Here is a 17,588-nt window from a genome sequence, read left to right on the forward strand (position 1 = left end):
TGTTATGGCATTTAAAATTACGCCTTTCATGATCACAATTTTGGCCCGGGATCAGACTTTAATGTTGCTATATTGTACAAGGCCTTAGAAAAATAATGATAGGGTCGGAAAGTAGTAAATAATGCAATATATAAATGTTGGTACCAACACCAAGAATGCGACAGTCTCATTCATAGAACATTTAAGAAATAATTTATAGCAAAAGAGTGTTTTAACACCTATTTATGCACGATGGGCGGTTATACGTCGGGCGTAATAATTTCACGAGGGCGCAGCCTTTTGGTATAAATTTTTTCGATTCTAATATGCCTTTAATCTAAAACAGTAGATAAAATATAGTAGCGCTCTTTCTTGGTCGCACCAAAAACATTGACGTCATCGCACGTTAACGTGACGTCATTCTAGCGTAAGAGTGTTTTAACAGAGAAAAGCATATTAGAATATAGAATCAAATTGCAAATTAAATTAAAATTGAGAAAATTATGTTATAAGGTTATATTTCTCCACTAAATCAAAACAGATGTTGCCGTGTCAAACAACAATCAATATTCAAATCATAACCATGCTTTGTCATGAAAAATGCACTGTTAGAATTGCTTTAAATACATAAAAACTTCAGACATTGGGAAAGATAATCATGATTTGGTATCACTGATATCAAACCGCTGCGTAACAATATAACGCAAATTTCGTAGTTTCACATGATCTGAATATTGAATCATTTAGTATTAATCATCCTGAAATTTCTATCATGAATCAACCCCAAATAAATGAAAGGTCTTTCTAATTCAAAGTTATGGATAGTTTCACACTTTATACAAATAGTTATATCTATGTCCACATCATTTGTTTTTACTGCATCTACAGCGATAAAATTAAACAATAATTACAGAGAAAGAAACACACTTCTTATTGTTATAACGACATGCTATGACGTTTAAGCAACCGTAGCACAAATTGAAATCTTGAAACATTACATCGTTCATTGCATTTTTACATCTAATAAGCTCTGTCAAAAGAGCTAAGACACTGAAATAAGCATCTGTTGAACATCAACTGTATGTAACCATTACAATTATGTGTGACATCAGGTGTTAAATAACAGCTTTACTGAAATACTTGTTTTCTCACAAAATAATTGTGCAATCTGTCTTATGCATACCAGACAGTACCAGACAGTGTAGGTTTGAATTTGTTTCTGGTAATGAATGCTAATATAAATGTCTAGTTAATCAAAGGTTCTATAAAAAGAGATATGAGCCGTGCCATGAGAAAACAAACATAGTGGCTTTGCGACCAGCATGGATCCAGACCCGCCTGCGCATCCGCGCAGTCTGGTCAGGATCCATGCTGTTCGCTAACAGTTTCTCCAATTGCATTAGGCTTTGAAAGCGAACAGCATGCAGGCTGGTCTGGATCCATGCTGGTCGCAAAGCCACTATGTTGGTTTTCTCATGGCGCGGCTCATACAGGAGGCACTATTAATAAAGTCTACAGAACACAACTAAGCAAATGAATGCATCAATCCATGCATGATAAGTTACGGAATGTGCTACATCCCTAACGTTACCTAGCAAAAGCTAATGCAGAATTCTGTTTTAAAGCTGGAACAGACTCGATGATCCTAATGTTTCAGAAAAATAACAATAATGAGACCCATCGTGTCTCCAAGTATCGAATTAGCAGAACTCTATCATATAGTACACTTGATGATCCCCTAGAGCAAGAAACAACACTCAGTCAACGAACGGTGCTACTATTTACGCCCGCGTCACGACATTTCCAAACTGCTGTTGTGAAAGTTATTCAATATGAGTTAGAAGATCCTATGGAAGCATTGAAAGGCCGAAACGCAATTGTCTCCGAATTCGTTTGATTGTGGGTGAACCCGTGCAGTAGGAAATGAAATGTGCAACACCCGTTTATCTCCATAGCAGCAGCGAATCTCTTTTGTGTATTGAAAGAAACGAAAGGTGAATGTGAAAAACCTGGTAGTATTGTCCGATCAATTGTGTATGTGTTATCAGATATGCCATAGATCAACATTATGCTATCGGCTGCTATACATTTCCATATTTTAAAAACAGGATTTATCATTTTATGATATAAAAAAGACATCTTTTTAAATTTTGACGTTTAAACTGGATAATATGATTTTAACGTTGCGATGTGCAATGTAGTGACAGATGGCGGTACCATATTTTTGTTACATTTGTCAAACCACCGACTATAGCTTAATTTTGTTATGATTTGAAATAAGGGATGAATGTTACCAATTTTTAAACAGAATATAAAATATTAAACTGAGTGAATAAGTGCTTTTATAGCAAGCATTGTTAACATAAAAAAAGGAAAAAGAGCGACATAAATCTTTCAATATAAACGCCGCGTGATCCTGTTTAAGTGAACTTAGAGATTCTTTCATTGACATTATAGCTTCGCAACACTATCAATATCAATTATATACTATTACCCAAACAGAGATTAAGCTTCTTTTTATATTCTTTGTCAGTAATATCTGACGTGTCACAGTGAATCCAGAAGCTAAACATGCAGCAGAAGTTATTTCAGTTCTGCAATATAAACTCCAAGCAACACTTGACAACTTCTTCCTGCTATCATAAACATGTGTGCCTGTTATGTTAACAAGACCTATGGTAAATAGACACACTTTTTACTTGCAGCAAAAGTTCTGTTTGCAACAGCTTTTGTCGATTATTCAACTCTCATGCTTGGGAATAAAGAGTATTAAGGCTGAGCCCCTGAAGCTCTGCGATTTTATATACAAATATCTGAAATCCTTGAATTTGACACCGCTGTAATACATATGTGAGTAATAAATCTTATTTGCTCTCACAGGTTAGGATTTATAGTTATTACAATACGGTAAAAAAATCTTGAACTTAACACTCACATTTTGTAGACGTAAGTCTTTTAAACCATGTGTCTGTCTCTGTCAGAATATATGGAGCAAACGTTAGTTGACTGGTTTCACACAGAAGAGAAGAACATGTGCTACAAATGGATTACGTCAGACAGTGGATGGATGAACTCGTAATTTTGCACTTATTCAGTTTGCAAGTTTCGAGTACAACGTTTACATTACATTGAGATCACATGGGTTATCTTTAAACAGAACGACAAAAATACAAAAAATTAAACTAGGGTTTCGGTAAAATGCTTTTATTTTCAACGACATTTAAGACGTCTATTCAATAACTTATGCATGCGAAACAGAGCTAAAATACAGGTATAGGAACTCAGATGAAAATTAATGATAATGCACTACATAACGTCAACATAAAAATAACATAATAAAAGGAAACTATAACGTATACCTAGAGCCATAATAGATATACTCACAACTACATAGCAGTTACACACACGACATACAGACATTTTTCTCTTCGCCATAGCATTTTAATGACACGCTTTTTGTATGCTCTGTTATGACCAATATGTGGGCCCGGGGTCTGATGTTGTATTAGGTCTTCAAACAAATGGTACGGGCGATTCTAGAACGTGTTATATGATGCAATAAAAACGGAGATATCAGTACCAAATCGGACAAAAAGAACTAACTGAGAAACAGACAATCGAAATTCTGCTAACTATTCCCATTAATTTTAATTTTTTAACCTATTTTCTTTAAAGTCATAAAATATGATATGAGAGATCTGCTGAATATCGATCTGTGCTAATAATCATAGAATGTCTTTGTACGATGGATTTGTTCAACACCAGACGCTGAAAATCTGTTCTTGTTTTGAAATATATATCTGGCAATTACTGTTGGAAGTTTCTAATAAAGGTTAGCTAAAAATAAAAATACAGCTGCTGAACATTTTTTTATTGCCCCGATAGGTACGTAATCAAGCAACCAAATAAAATTCTTTTATTTTGTATGCGTTCATCCCCTACTTAATAAAATTCAGTAAACGTGTTTACTAACAAGTTGAAAATTTCAATTATATTTTCATAAAAATGTACACAGAAGGGCACTAGCAGATTACTTTAAACCATTTACAGAATTATTGACATTTCTTCGTTAAGATAAATTACATTTTATACCATAGAAAACGAAAATAAATTATGACTTACCATTTGGGCATTTAGTTATTAAATCCATACAATAAATCCGAAGATTTGTGTATACTGTAACATTTTAAACAGAACGTGAACGTTATATTGCAATGCAATATCCTTTAGATAACAATGACTCGATGTCGGATATGGAAGCCTCAAACTCAGAGTCGACTAGTAATATTGCTAAATTTATGTTTATGCTCTGTGTATTGAATCGTGAATTTAACAGACTGTACGGCAGCTTCTTTGTATTACTGTGCGTTGGGTAATATTAAATCTAAAATATTGATTGATTTAAACAATTATTACTTAGGGAGTTCTACTTTGTCTAAAAGGCGGCAGATGATCCAGCCTGTGAGTGTGGGATATCTTGTTTCTGACCAGGAATTCACGGAAATACTGAAGTTTGCTGAATTACTTAAGTACGTTAATTTGTTTAAGAAAAGTAAACATTTAAGCAAATCAACGTGCTTCAGTCAATTAAGAAACTTAAGTATTTTCGTGAAATGTGGACTGTTCTTTCTTTTTATTCCAAAAGGCATTTGCTGAGTCAATACAAGTTCACCACCCTTCTTTTTTATCTTTAATATTATTTCAACCTGACCAAATGTGAAGTTGTTGAAGGTCGCGATTTAATCGAATCGAGATAAAGCTAAGATTCCTGTTCTATTTAAATGTGATTTATTTTTGATTTATTATTTACATGTTTAGCAGAGTAACTCATCGGATGTACAGGTCACTTATTTCAAACTTCTTTGATAAATTATGACAATACGGTAAAAAATCTTGAACTAAACACTCACATTGTAGACTTAAGTCTTTTAAACCATGTGTCTGTCTCAGTCAGAATATATGGAGCAAACGTTATTTTAATGGTTTCACACGGAAGAGATGAACATGTGCTACAAATGGATTACGTCAGATAGTGGATGAACTCAGACAAGTAATTCTGCAGTTATACAGTTTGCAAGTTTCGAGTACAACGTTGCTTACATGGGTTATCTTTAAACAGAACGACAAAAATACAAAAATTCTAAACTAATGTTTTAGTAAAATACTTTTTTTTCAACGACATTTAAGACGTCTATTCAGTAACTTATGCATGCTAAACAGAGAAGGAACACGGATGAAAATTAGTGATAATGCACTACATAACGTCAACATAAAAATAACATAATAAAAAGAAACAGTAACGTATACCAAGGGCTATAATACATATTCTCATGACTGCATTGCAGTTACACACACGACATACAGACATACATAAGCATTAATATTTTTTCTCTTCGCCATAGCATTTTAATGACACGCTTTTGTATGCCTTGTTATGACCAGTATGTGGGCCCAGGGTCTGATGTTGTATTAGGTCTTCAAACAAATGGTACGGGCGATTCAAGAACGTGTTATATGATGCAATAAAAACGGAGATATCAGTACCAAATCGGACAAAAAGAACTAACTGAGAAACAGACAATCGAAAGTCTGCAAACTATTCCCATTAATTTTAATTTTTAACCAATTTTCTTTAAAGTCATAAAATATGATATGAGAGATCTCGATCTGTGCTAATAATCATAGAATGTCTTTTTTGTTTGTTTTGGGTTTAACGCCGTTTTTCAACAGTATTTCAGTCATGTAACGGCGGGCAGTTAACCTAACCAGTGGTCCTGGATTCTGTACCAGTACTAACCTGTTCTCCGCAAGTAACTGCCAACTTCCCCACATGAATCAGAGGTGCGGGACTAATGATTTCAGACACAATGTCGTTTATCAAGTAGTCACGGAGAACATACGCCCCGCCCGAGGATCGAACTCACGGCCCCGCGATCCGTAGAGCAACGCTCTACCTACTGAGCTAAGCGGACGGGCTCAAAATGTCTTTGTACGATGAATTTTTCAACACCAGACACTGAAAATCTGTTCTTGTTTTTAAATATATATCTGGCAATTACTGTTGGAAGCTTCTAATAAAGGTTAGCTAAAACAAAAATACAGCTGCTGAACATTTTATTACTGCCCCGATAGGTACGTAATCAAGCAACCAAATAAAATTCTTTTATTTTGTATAAATGTTCATCTCCTGCTTAAACCAAATACAGCTTCAAAATTCAGTAAACGTGTTTACTAACAGGTTGAAAATTCCAATGATATTTTCATAAAAAATGTACACAGAAGGGCACTAGCAGATTACTTTAAACCATTTACAGAATTATTGACATTTCTTCGTTAAGATGAATTACATTTTATACCATAGAAAACGAAAATAAATTATAACTTACCATTTGGGCAGTTAGTTATTAAATCCATACAATAAATCCGAAGATTTGTGCATACTGTAACATTTTAAACAGCACGTGGACGTTATGTTGCAATGCAATATCCTTTAGATAACAATGACTCGATGTCGGATATGGAAGCCTCAAACTCGGAGTCGGCTAGTAATATTGCTAAATTTACGTTTATGCTCTGTGTATTGAACCGTGAATTTAACAGATTGTACGGCAGCTTCTTTGTATTACTGCGCGTTGGGTAATATTAAATCTAAAATATTGATTGATTTAAACAATTATTAATTAGGGAGATCTACTTTGTCTAAAAGGCGGCAGATGATCCAGCCTGTGAGTGTGGGATATCTTGTTTCTGACCAGGAATTCACGGAAATACTGAAGTTTGTTGAATTACTTAAGTACGTTAATTTGTTTAAGAAAAGTAAACATTTAAGCAAATCAACGTGCTTCAGTCAATTAAGAAACTTAAGTATTTTCGTGAAATGTGGACTGTTCTTTCTTTTTATTCCAAAGGGAATTTGCTGAGTCAATACGAAGTTCACCACCCTTCTTTTTATATATATTATTCAACCTGACCAAATGTGAAGTTGTTGAAGGCCGCGATTTAATCGAATAATCGAATCGAGATAAAGCTAAGATTCCTGTTCTATTTAATAGTGATTTATTTTTTACATGTTTATCAGAGTTACTCGTCGGATGTACAGGACACTTATTTCAAACTTCTTTGATGAATTATGACAATGTATTATAAACGCATTATCAGCTGCTCTTCGACATAATTTGTGAAATGACTGTTGAAATAATTGAAGAACAACATTATAAAATTTTCAATACGTCAAGAAGTCACTTACTGTGTGCTGATGCCTATGTTATGTTTGTAAGGTAAGGTATATTCGGTTCAAATTTCAGATTATTAGCAAGAAATTATCCGTAAAGCCGTGTCATTAAGATAAAAGCTAATATTCTACCAGAAAACACGTACTTTTGCTGTTTGTAGCACCAGAAGATGATTACAACATAACGATTTTGAACATGATACGAGTAAATTCAGCATTTCCATTAATGTTTTAATTCACCTTGAATTTGAGAAAAAATGTCGAAATTCTCCTAGTCTGTATTTTGTTTGTAAATGAAATAATCGTTTCTTGTTCGATCCGAATTTCATCAGAAATGTATTTTCATCATTTAGTTTGTTATATACATTAACCTTCTCAGTAATCGAAATCAAGGAAAATCTTTGATCTAACACTATTTCGAATGATTATCATTAAATTACCGCACGGTACTGCTTGCAAATGTTCACCTGCAATCACAAAATCCAACTTTGAATACAACTGAACATTGACTTTCTTAATTCAATCTGCCTGAAATTTCTGAAACTGCTAATTTATGGAGAAGTTACGCCTGAATACTTTCACATTTTTTTCATGAACAGTTATGTTTAGTTCCTCAAACATTTGCTTTTCATTTAGAGTTTTGACGGTGTGTGAAGCGATAACATCAAAGATTTCTAAACTGTATGTTTAAGTGAAAAGGGAAAGTTGTTTAGACAGAAACGTACAATAACGTTCACAGGACGTTTTACAAATCGCAGCACGGATTAACATCATAATGAGCTGAAAGTGAAAACGTCACACCATTCATAATATTTGTCATAAATTTCTTTACATATGTATAAAACAAAGTGATTCTACCTAATAAATATATTCTTAAATCTTGGGGAAGTAGGGCTCAGAATATGCATATATGAAGGCAGTGGACAATCTGCAACTTCCGTCCGATCAGGCGATTGCCGTCCACTACATTTACAGAGGTAAAACGAAAACCGAATGTGTGTTAACATGGTAAAGATATGTGTGTAAATTTACGACAACAGTATAAAAATGCTGAATACACCATAATGCTAGTATCTAAACGATGTATACGAATAATATTCTCTTTGATGATTCTGTTAATTACATATCGAGTACTTTTTTAATGGTTCACATAAAAATATGTGTCATAACACGCCACGATTGTTCCCACCAAAGTCATATGCTATGACAATAAATTGTTTTTGTATTTAGCAAGGACGGACAGTGTGCAAGGATTCTGTGAAGTGTTGTATAGCGATACCAAAATTAATAGACATTTGTTTTGTTAAACAAGACATTAAACTTAAGTCTACAGTTATTATTTATAGAAAATCAAACATGTTCTCTATAAACATAAAATGCAAATAATGAATTCTTGCTTGTTCATTTATGTTCACAGAATGTCTGTGTAATTTATATATACCAGACAGTATGGTCAACAAACATTTCTTTGAGTATACGTTTGGCAATGAATGTGCTTGGTAAATGTTGATCAATAGTTTAGTATGAGTAAATCAAATATATAAAACTGTCAAGCATACATGTAGCATATTGGCTTAATTCAGTCTGTGTAATAAGAGGTAATGAAACTAACATGAACCATCAAACACCCAAAGTACGTGCATGAGTGGAACTCCAGTATACATTTACAGTAACACTCACACAGTCTGAATGAATTTCATGATCACTACGGACCAGAAATGAAAACAACACCGAATCCAATTACTTGGCGACCTTCTACGACCGCGACATAACACTTAAAGTCTATTTTTGTGATGGTAAATAAGACAGATAAACAATGGTCCTCAAGAACAATAGAACGCACACTTGTAACTTGCGGCAGAAAAGGTAATTACATTGCACCAAATTAAGCGGAACATTTTCACGCGAAAGTAACAAGAGTCCAATATTTTTGTGCATATTCCTCACTATTGAGGGATAAACTTCAAAACTCCTCTGTCACGTGAAAGGTTACATCCTGTTCTTATTAACCATGTAAAAAATCTAAAGTTTATTACTTGCGGATATCATTTATTTTGAGCGTTTGTTGAAAAAAACACACGTTTTCGTTACTTTTACGATTTACGACGACCGTATGACATCACTTATGACGTCATCAGTGGTTGCGTAGGTGACGTAATGTTGCGTTTACGTTCTTTGTATAATTGGCTATAATCTGATACATTTTTTTCATAAAATAAAAAACTTTTAATTTTTCATGATATTTTAGGCCATTTTGTATAGTAAAGCGTACCAAGCCCTTTACTGAGCAACGGAAAAATCCATGACAAAGGAAACAAAATAACTGGGCTGAGACTAGGTGAATTAATTAGAGGTTAATACACGACAGAGCCAGGCCGGGAGGTGATAATCGGCCCGGAAAATGAATAATGGCCCGAGGGCTTTAGCCCGAGGGACATTATGAATTCCGGGCCGATTATCACCTCCCGGCCCGGCTCTGGCGTGTTTTAATGTCTTTAATACATATGTTTGGTTGCACTACACAAGGGGAGTAATTACAACTCCTGACGTTAATACTTTCTTGACAGTAAGGAGTGAAATTCGTATTTATGTATCTATCAAGCTCATTAAATGGTTCGCATCTCTAATAATTCGATAAAATCATATGTGTCCTTTTCCGACACGCTTATAGCAGCATTCAAGTTTTACAAACGGTTTTCTAACGACCCAAACGTCCGCTCGCCCGCCAAGTTGAAAGCGCACAGACCATGATGACGTTATTTGTGGCCATTGGTTTCACGCGCATGTGTTCACCGGGCCGATTATGATTATGAGTTTTCGGCCCGGGCCGATAGGTGATAATCAGTGAGTGAAAGAAATAATCTGCTAAAACGCATTCATTTTTGTTACTATATATAGTAACATATGTATTAATTATACATTCATAATTTTAAAGGGCAAGAATAGTTTAGATAGGTAAATGTATACTGTTTACCGTGTGCATAACTCTTCATTAATGATTACCTAATAATGACGAAATTTTTACATAATTGATACAGTACCCAGATGAAGACAATGTAGTGAACTACGTAACTGACATTTATTCAGCAACATTATAATTGCCAATAATTCAATTATCATTATGCCCCATAGGAACGTGTGTAGCTGATTACTCAGCAAATTCCTAGTCGTTAATTAAAAACATTGAAATAATACTATAAACTGTGGGCAGCTGTCCTCCTTAGAATCTAAGTCCATCTACTTTGTTCTTCTGTAACTCATCAATTTGACATCTATCAGCGACACATTTCCACGTAAATTTGTACATTGACAGGGATGGCGAATAAGTGTGTTCGTCTGACTTATATTCGTAATTTATCTGTTTCTTTTGTGTTTTGCCTCATATTTGACTATGGAATTAACAGTCAAAACTACATGTTTATTAACTTATGGATTAAAGATTAATGTTAAAATGTGTATGAATTCGCTTGAATAAGGGGTAATTGATTCAACCTCTATGTTAGATCAATAAAGACTTTCTAACTTAAGGGATCATTAGGAGCAAGTGATTTACATGTCTGGCCACAACATCCGCAACCTAAGCTGTGATTAAGAATGGGTAAGGAAAACGCAACACTTTAAACCCCTACATTGCTGTTCATGCTTATATTATTCGCATAACAACCGTGGACACGACTTGATCTATTAACGTGAGCTGTGTGTATCATTGACATTTTTTGAAGTGTTCAAAACTGACCAACAATTGTAAATCCACTTGATTAACACAATAGGACAAGGAGGTGCAATCATACATCTATTCTGTTAAAACTAGTTTCGTTATAAGATTAATAGATCACTTTCTATGAATGGTTTTCTAATTTCTGCTTTAGTATTTAATTTTGGCGCTAATAATCTTGTTATTAGCTGCTGAACACCACTAATCCAGCTTTCTTATTTCATATAAAATGCATCACCATAACGGTGTTTACATTTTCTAGCATAAAGTTCAGAGACTTACATTCCCATAAGAGCTAGATCGCTACTTTAGAATAAACATAAAAAAAGGTGGGTTTTAACTTTTAATAAAGAAAAGCTACAGTTCGTTAAATACAAACCCGCTGAATTATACACTATTTACTCTTTTTCAATTTCTCTTTTCGTGACATTAAATTCTTACGCCGCCATTTTTATCTAGCATGCGATAGGAACATGCCGATTTCATTACAATGCAAGTGATACATACTGAAGCGCGGTAGGGTAAAAGTAAGCACGTTGCTGCCGAGAAAATGCACAAGGAAAGGAAAAAAGATTAGTATATAATTTATATTTGGACTACTGTGACTAGACCTGCGGAGGCTTACTCTATATATTGTGTATGGTCAGCCTATAAGAAAAATTTTTGTCTGATTTTTCCTATGAATTTGCATTCTTCTCAAGGTACATCCTATTTCACAATGATTTGCTTTGTTTTGGTGCAAATATTGGAAAATGTAGAGAAATAACCATCATTACAGGTCACCCCCATCCCAAATATGCAAAATTTAGCCCTGTGCAAGCAATATTTCAATTAATTTACTTATTCGTGGAATTACATTTACCATCCATTTAATCGTACGATGTTTGTCATTTTCATTCAGAACATGCTAATTTCAATATATTTAGACAAATGAAGTGCTAAATGCGAGAAAAGACATTTACTGGTCCTAAAACGAACCAAATAGTACCACCTGGTCGAAAATTCGATCTAAATTCAAAAACAAGAAATTTAGCGTTCGCCTTTGTTACCGTTTACATCTAAAGAATAGATTAATGGCATTTCCATTCATTTCGAGGGCTTCAGAAAATAACATGTATGCCCCTTATAGGCTGAACACCACTAAATCAGCTGTTCTTTATTTCATATAAAATCCACTCACTTCATAACGGTGTTTCGACATTTTAGCATATCAGATTTCAGGACTTACATTCCCATAAGAGCTAGATCGCTACTTTAGAAACAAAAAGAAAAGGGTGTTAACTTTTATATAAAAAATACAGTTCGTTAATACAACCCGCTGAATTTACTACTTTTTGCTTCTTTCAATTTCTCTTTTCGTGACATTAAATTCTTACGCCGCCATTTTTATCTAGCATGCGATAGGAACATGCCGATTCATTACATGCAAAGTGATACATACTGAAGCGCGGTAGGTAAAAGTAAGCACGTTGCTGCCGAGAAATGCACAAGGAAAGGAAAAAAGATTAGTACATTTATATTTGGACTACTTGTGACTAGACCTGCGGAGGCTTACGTTCTATTTGGTAGTGGTCAGCCTTATGAAATAATTCTGCTCATTTTTGTTGTTTACGACATTACACATGCTATTCTGTCAGTACTGTATATAATCTTGACTGAAAGTAAATTTATGTTTTCCTTATTAACAGCCACTTTTGCTCAACTATCAATAAAGATCTGGCGAATGCATCATGAATTGCGAGATATAAGCTTTCTGTTAAAATTCACAATGAGCGTTAACAGTTTATCATAGTTACTGACGGGAACCACTTACCTTATCTATATGATTTAATTGTATTGTTATTTGGTATATAATTACAAAATGCTAGTAATTTAAATGTGCATGCAATTGTTATCTTTTGATAAGTACAGCAGTTATCAAAACGAATATGAAATCATGCAAAAAACAGACTCCAAGCACTTTAATATTTGAAAGCTCCTTTGACATTATCGTAAATCATGTGTTACATCACTTTATACAAATACAATGTTACAGTAGCTCTAGCGTTTTATGATCTGCAATCTTACTTTTCCGCATGAGTGTTTTTGAACAGCTGCACTAAAATTTTGTATTTAAAACATTTTTTGTCGATTTGAGACTCTTGAAACAAAAGAATTATTTCATTGGTTCTGATTTATTTGGACTAAAACCCAAACCATCAGTGAGTCCTTCATTTGTGGGTCGGTGATATATACATAACATGTTTATATTGAAAAATGTAGACTGGATTTATTAAAAACACTTTTCGTATCCTATTTTTCACGATCTAACAGCTTTTTTTGTATGTTATGCATAATGCAGACTAATATTCCTTCCTGTTTATATCCACGATGCACGTTGTTTGCATGCTATAAGTGCAAAAATAGATATCCATCTTGAATGTTATCCAGTTTGAAGTATATTCTGTAGTGAAACATTGCTCTAAATTCCATTTTATTAATATAACATCACTACCACTGTTTTCAGAATGCAGTTAATTGAATAGTCTCTTATTTAAATTGAAAGATAAAAAGGATAAAGTGAAAAACTCGAAATAATTGCGTTCTAGATATAATAGACATAACCTTGTTAGTCTGGTTAGGCGTGTCAATTTGGAAACAGCTGTATATGTAATAACGAATATATATGATAAGGGAACATTCATGTTGCTGTGAGCCTAGCAACGGACAGGAACATTAAGCTAATAGTAGAAAAGAAAAGTAAGTTTTATTTTCTGGAAGTAATTTGAACTGCACGTACAAACATCTGATTAAAATGACATCTTAAACTGAGAGGAAATATGACGGTTAAAATCTGCCTATATTCGTCTCGAAATATGACTAAATTAGGAGCCAGGATAATAAATTACACTTCCCATACTATCTTCAAATTTTATCTTTAGAATAATCTTAAACATGTTTATTTTTCTTTAAAAACGGATATCGTATGATAAATTTCTAAATGAGCCCATGATAATATTTATAGTAAAGTATGGAACTGAAGGATACTTTCAATAATCAAACAGCCATCAGTTCGGCTGGATGAGGCCGACAGAAAATACTTGAACGTTGTGTAGTTACATGCTTGCAATCAACGTGGTTTACTAATAAGGTCAAACCATTGACACATTTTTGATGTATGATAGCATACAATGTGGGTGACGTACACGTTATAAATGACCTGCTGATAGATATGTTATAACTGCGTTAAGCGTTAACAATAAATCTGAATCTTATATTGAACACTGTTTAACAGTGTAGTGTATTTTTAGAAAAAGTCAAGTTCTATTTGAGTGGGAATGTCAGACACAGATAATTCTATTAGTTCTACATTCGTCATAAACAAGTATAAATATTCTCATGATTTATAATTCACTGAATCATACAGATCTATAGAACAATCCACATTTGAAAATGATTAAAATCTACACACCCTTCTACAACATTTACAATAATTCTCCTACACTTATAAAACAATTTCAACCACAGATAACCGCCATTCGTTATCGTAACTTGGCGGAAACATATGGAAGATGACAATAACTGCCATTAAACCTCGGGGTTTTAATACGAATATCAATTGTTTCAAATATTTCTTTACAAATATTCTCCGAGTACAAATATGAGCCGCGCCATGAGAAAACCAACATAGTGGGTTTGCGACCAGCATGGATCCAGACCAGCCTGCGCATCCGCGCAGTCTGGTCAGGCTCCATGCTGTTCGCTTTTAAAGCCTATTGGAATTAGGGAACCGTTAGCGAACAGCATGGAGCCTGGCCAGACTGCGCGGATGCGCAGGCTGGTCTGGATCCATGCTGGTCGCAAACCCACTATGTTGGTTTTCTCATGGCGCGGCTCATATATGCACACATCTTCAGTAATTAAACATACGTAGACTTTATGTCATCTCGTCAGTAGTAACAGTTCTTCAAATTAATGTTTAGAATTTAACTTTTTAATCCTGATTTCTACGCTTTTGATTGAGTAGTATTTATGCACTTTGATGCAAAAAAAATAGTTCAGGATTAAACAAAAAAAAAAAAGACTAAGTGACATTAATAAAACAATAACTTTCAATCATCAACATTATGAATTATGTGAGCAACCTAAACAAAACAAAAAAATAATACTGTGCAATCGTTTAGTCGGCGTTTTAGCAACAACTACTGTTTCATTTGGTCAAAATTTTACGGAATGTGAATCAGTAAGGATTTGATGTAACGCAACCTCAAAACCTTATAAAAGTTAGTCTTTAATTCTTTACATCAAAGTGTCACTAAATAATACTACATTTATATTTTGATGACTGTAAACATTTGTTTGACAGTTATATATCCTTAAGACAAACATTTAAAAGCACTATGAATATCTAAGCAAATATTTTTCTTCATCGAAACAATATATGAATACTTTCGCACACTCAAATAGACAACAGATACTAGAAAGTGCATGAACTGTGTGTTTAACAATAATATTCATTGTCAGTTATGAAAATTATAACATGTTTCAAACATAATTATAGACCAATAAAAGTGGTGTGAAAATGAACACTATAAAATGTAAAAAAAAAAATGTATGCATTAATGTAGGCCAGTTTATATGCAAGGCTTAAAACCAAACAAAAATGTATATGTTTGCGGCAGGTAGGCATTGAAAAATGAGTAAACAACAAATGCCAGAGGTAATTAATGGACGCAGCATATGGAGGGAAATATTTGCTCTGCATAAGTCTTCTATTATTACGCAAAACATTCTAAAATAAATTCTGTTATCCGTGCTTTGTTTCATGAATTTATTTTCTGCTCAACTGCACAGAATTGTATTTCATTCAGTATATATTTTCGTTATTTCGCATTTAGCAGTCAACATAAGTGAAAAAAATGCCAAGGTAATGTACAGTATGAAATGGCTGGTAAATGTTGAACAAACGAGTCTAGTTTCCGTTGTACTGACCGCAACGTATCATCATTAGCATTAATTAATAACACAAATTACTAAACATTGACTTAAACTTATCCTAACAGAGTCATTCCACCATCTGATAAAAGTTCGTATTCTTTCTGATTCTATTTAGTTTTTAATTACATGAAAGATAACGTTATTGTTCAACGACACCAATCTCAGTTTAAATATTAGCTGGCTGACATTGACAACTATAATATTAGAAGCAGTCCGATTCATACATGAACAGAATCTCGAGTAATGGGATTCCGATATAAATGACTTATCTTCACAGAGATTACTCGCATTTTTATAACATAGAAAATTAAAGACAACAATGAAATAAAGGACATACCTTATGGACATTTAATCTACAAATACGTTCAATAATCCAGAAATAAGAAATATTGCTCAACAATCGTTTCATAGCCGGTCTTGAACAAAGAACTAAAACATGATTCAAAACAATGGTCCAGAAGTAGGATATAAGCTCTTAAAATTCATCCACTTCAGGAAATAGATCGTATTCCAAAATCTTTTTTACAAGTGACAAGCAATTGAGCTGACTGTCGATATAATAAACATGACACGGTTTCTATAAATGTTTACGACATGTATATAATTTTTTCACGTGATTCGATTGTACGGTAACTGTGGTTTACGTGTATGCGTAGGATGTGGTGCTGAAAAGTGACTTATATTTCATTAATAAATTTAAAATTTAATATCATAAAATGCAACTGATATAAGAATTGTTGAAATGTGACTATCTGGTTAATTACGCAGCTACGTTTAAAACGCCTAGCCCCGGTTTAAGCGCAACTCTATTATCAAAAATATTGTATGGACTTCGTGGCCACAGAAATAAAACTGAATCAACATACGGGGAGACTTTTATAGCCGTGGCGCAGCACTTAAAACTGATTTGTCTCTTGTGTTTGATCTCGTCTCATGAATAAACTGTGGCTTACAACCCCAAACTGCAACGTAAACATTGTTCGTTATGCAAAAGCTACCTATATACCAAACTTGGTCATCCATATTTTGGTTATTGAACAAAACCATACTTTGCATATAAGTAAAATGTACTTGGGTTGTTGGATTTTTGAAGCAATCCGTCTGCTACATTTTTTCCATTACAGATGGTCTACTTTGCGTTACATGGCTCTATGGCTGTGTTTGTTGTGCTCTGTGCTTCCGGGAAATTTACCCTTACATTTTTTGGTAACAACGTTGATCACATCTACCAAAACCTCTAGGCAATATACTTAAATACGATATTTTATTCTAGATTGACACAACAATGCTATACACTGAACTTACGGCAGTGTATGTAAAAATGTGTTAATGATTGACATTTATACAGAATACAAAAAAGTGAAACAATTACAAAGCAAGGACAAACAAACGAAGTACCACTCAGAACATCGCAAGTCAGTCACAAAAATACAATCGAGGTGTTTCAACCAATTAATGATACTCATCAAACCTACCTCTAAATCCCTACCATATTTCAAAGCCGAGGGAATGTATAAATAAAATTGATCTCCGTAAGTTGAACACCTTATACACGCAATGACTATAGAAAGATACATTAAGACTTATTTGAGAATTTTTTTTACTCATTTATTCTAAGCAACTGGAATTGCGAAACCACATGTATGAACTTTATTCAAGACTGTAATAATTGCAGACCCTGTCATA

General features: G+C 33.8%; 1 protein-coding gene across 1 annotated transcript in view; it reads right to left on the reverse strand.

Moving 5' to 3' along the window:
• LOC123524055 (adhesion G protein-coupled receptor L4-like) overlaps positions 1-16,305 on the reverse strand; it is a 130,231-nt gene extending 113,926 nt beyond the window's left edge. Inside the window, exon 1 of the mRNA XM_045301940.2 lies at positions 16,240-16,305. The gene's annotated coding sequence lies outside the window, so the exon portion shown is untranslated. The remainder of the gene's footprint in view (positions 1-16,239) is intronic.
• Between the last annotated feature and the right edge of the window lie 1,283 nt (positions 16,306-17,588).

The sequence above is a fragment of the Mercenaria mercenaria genome, chromosome 3 (assembly GCF_021730395.1).
Source record: "Mercenaria mercenaria strain notata chromosome 3, MADL_Memer_1, whole genome shotgun sequence".
Lineage (NCBI taxonomy): Eukaryota > Metazoa > Mollusca > Bivalvia > Venerida > Veneridae > Mercenaria > Mercenaria mercenaria.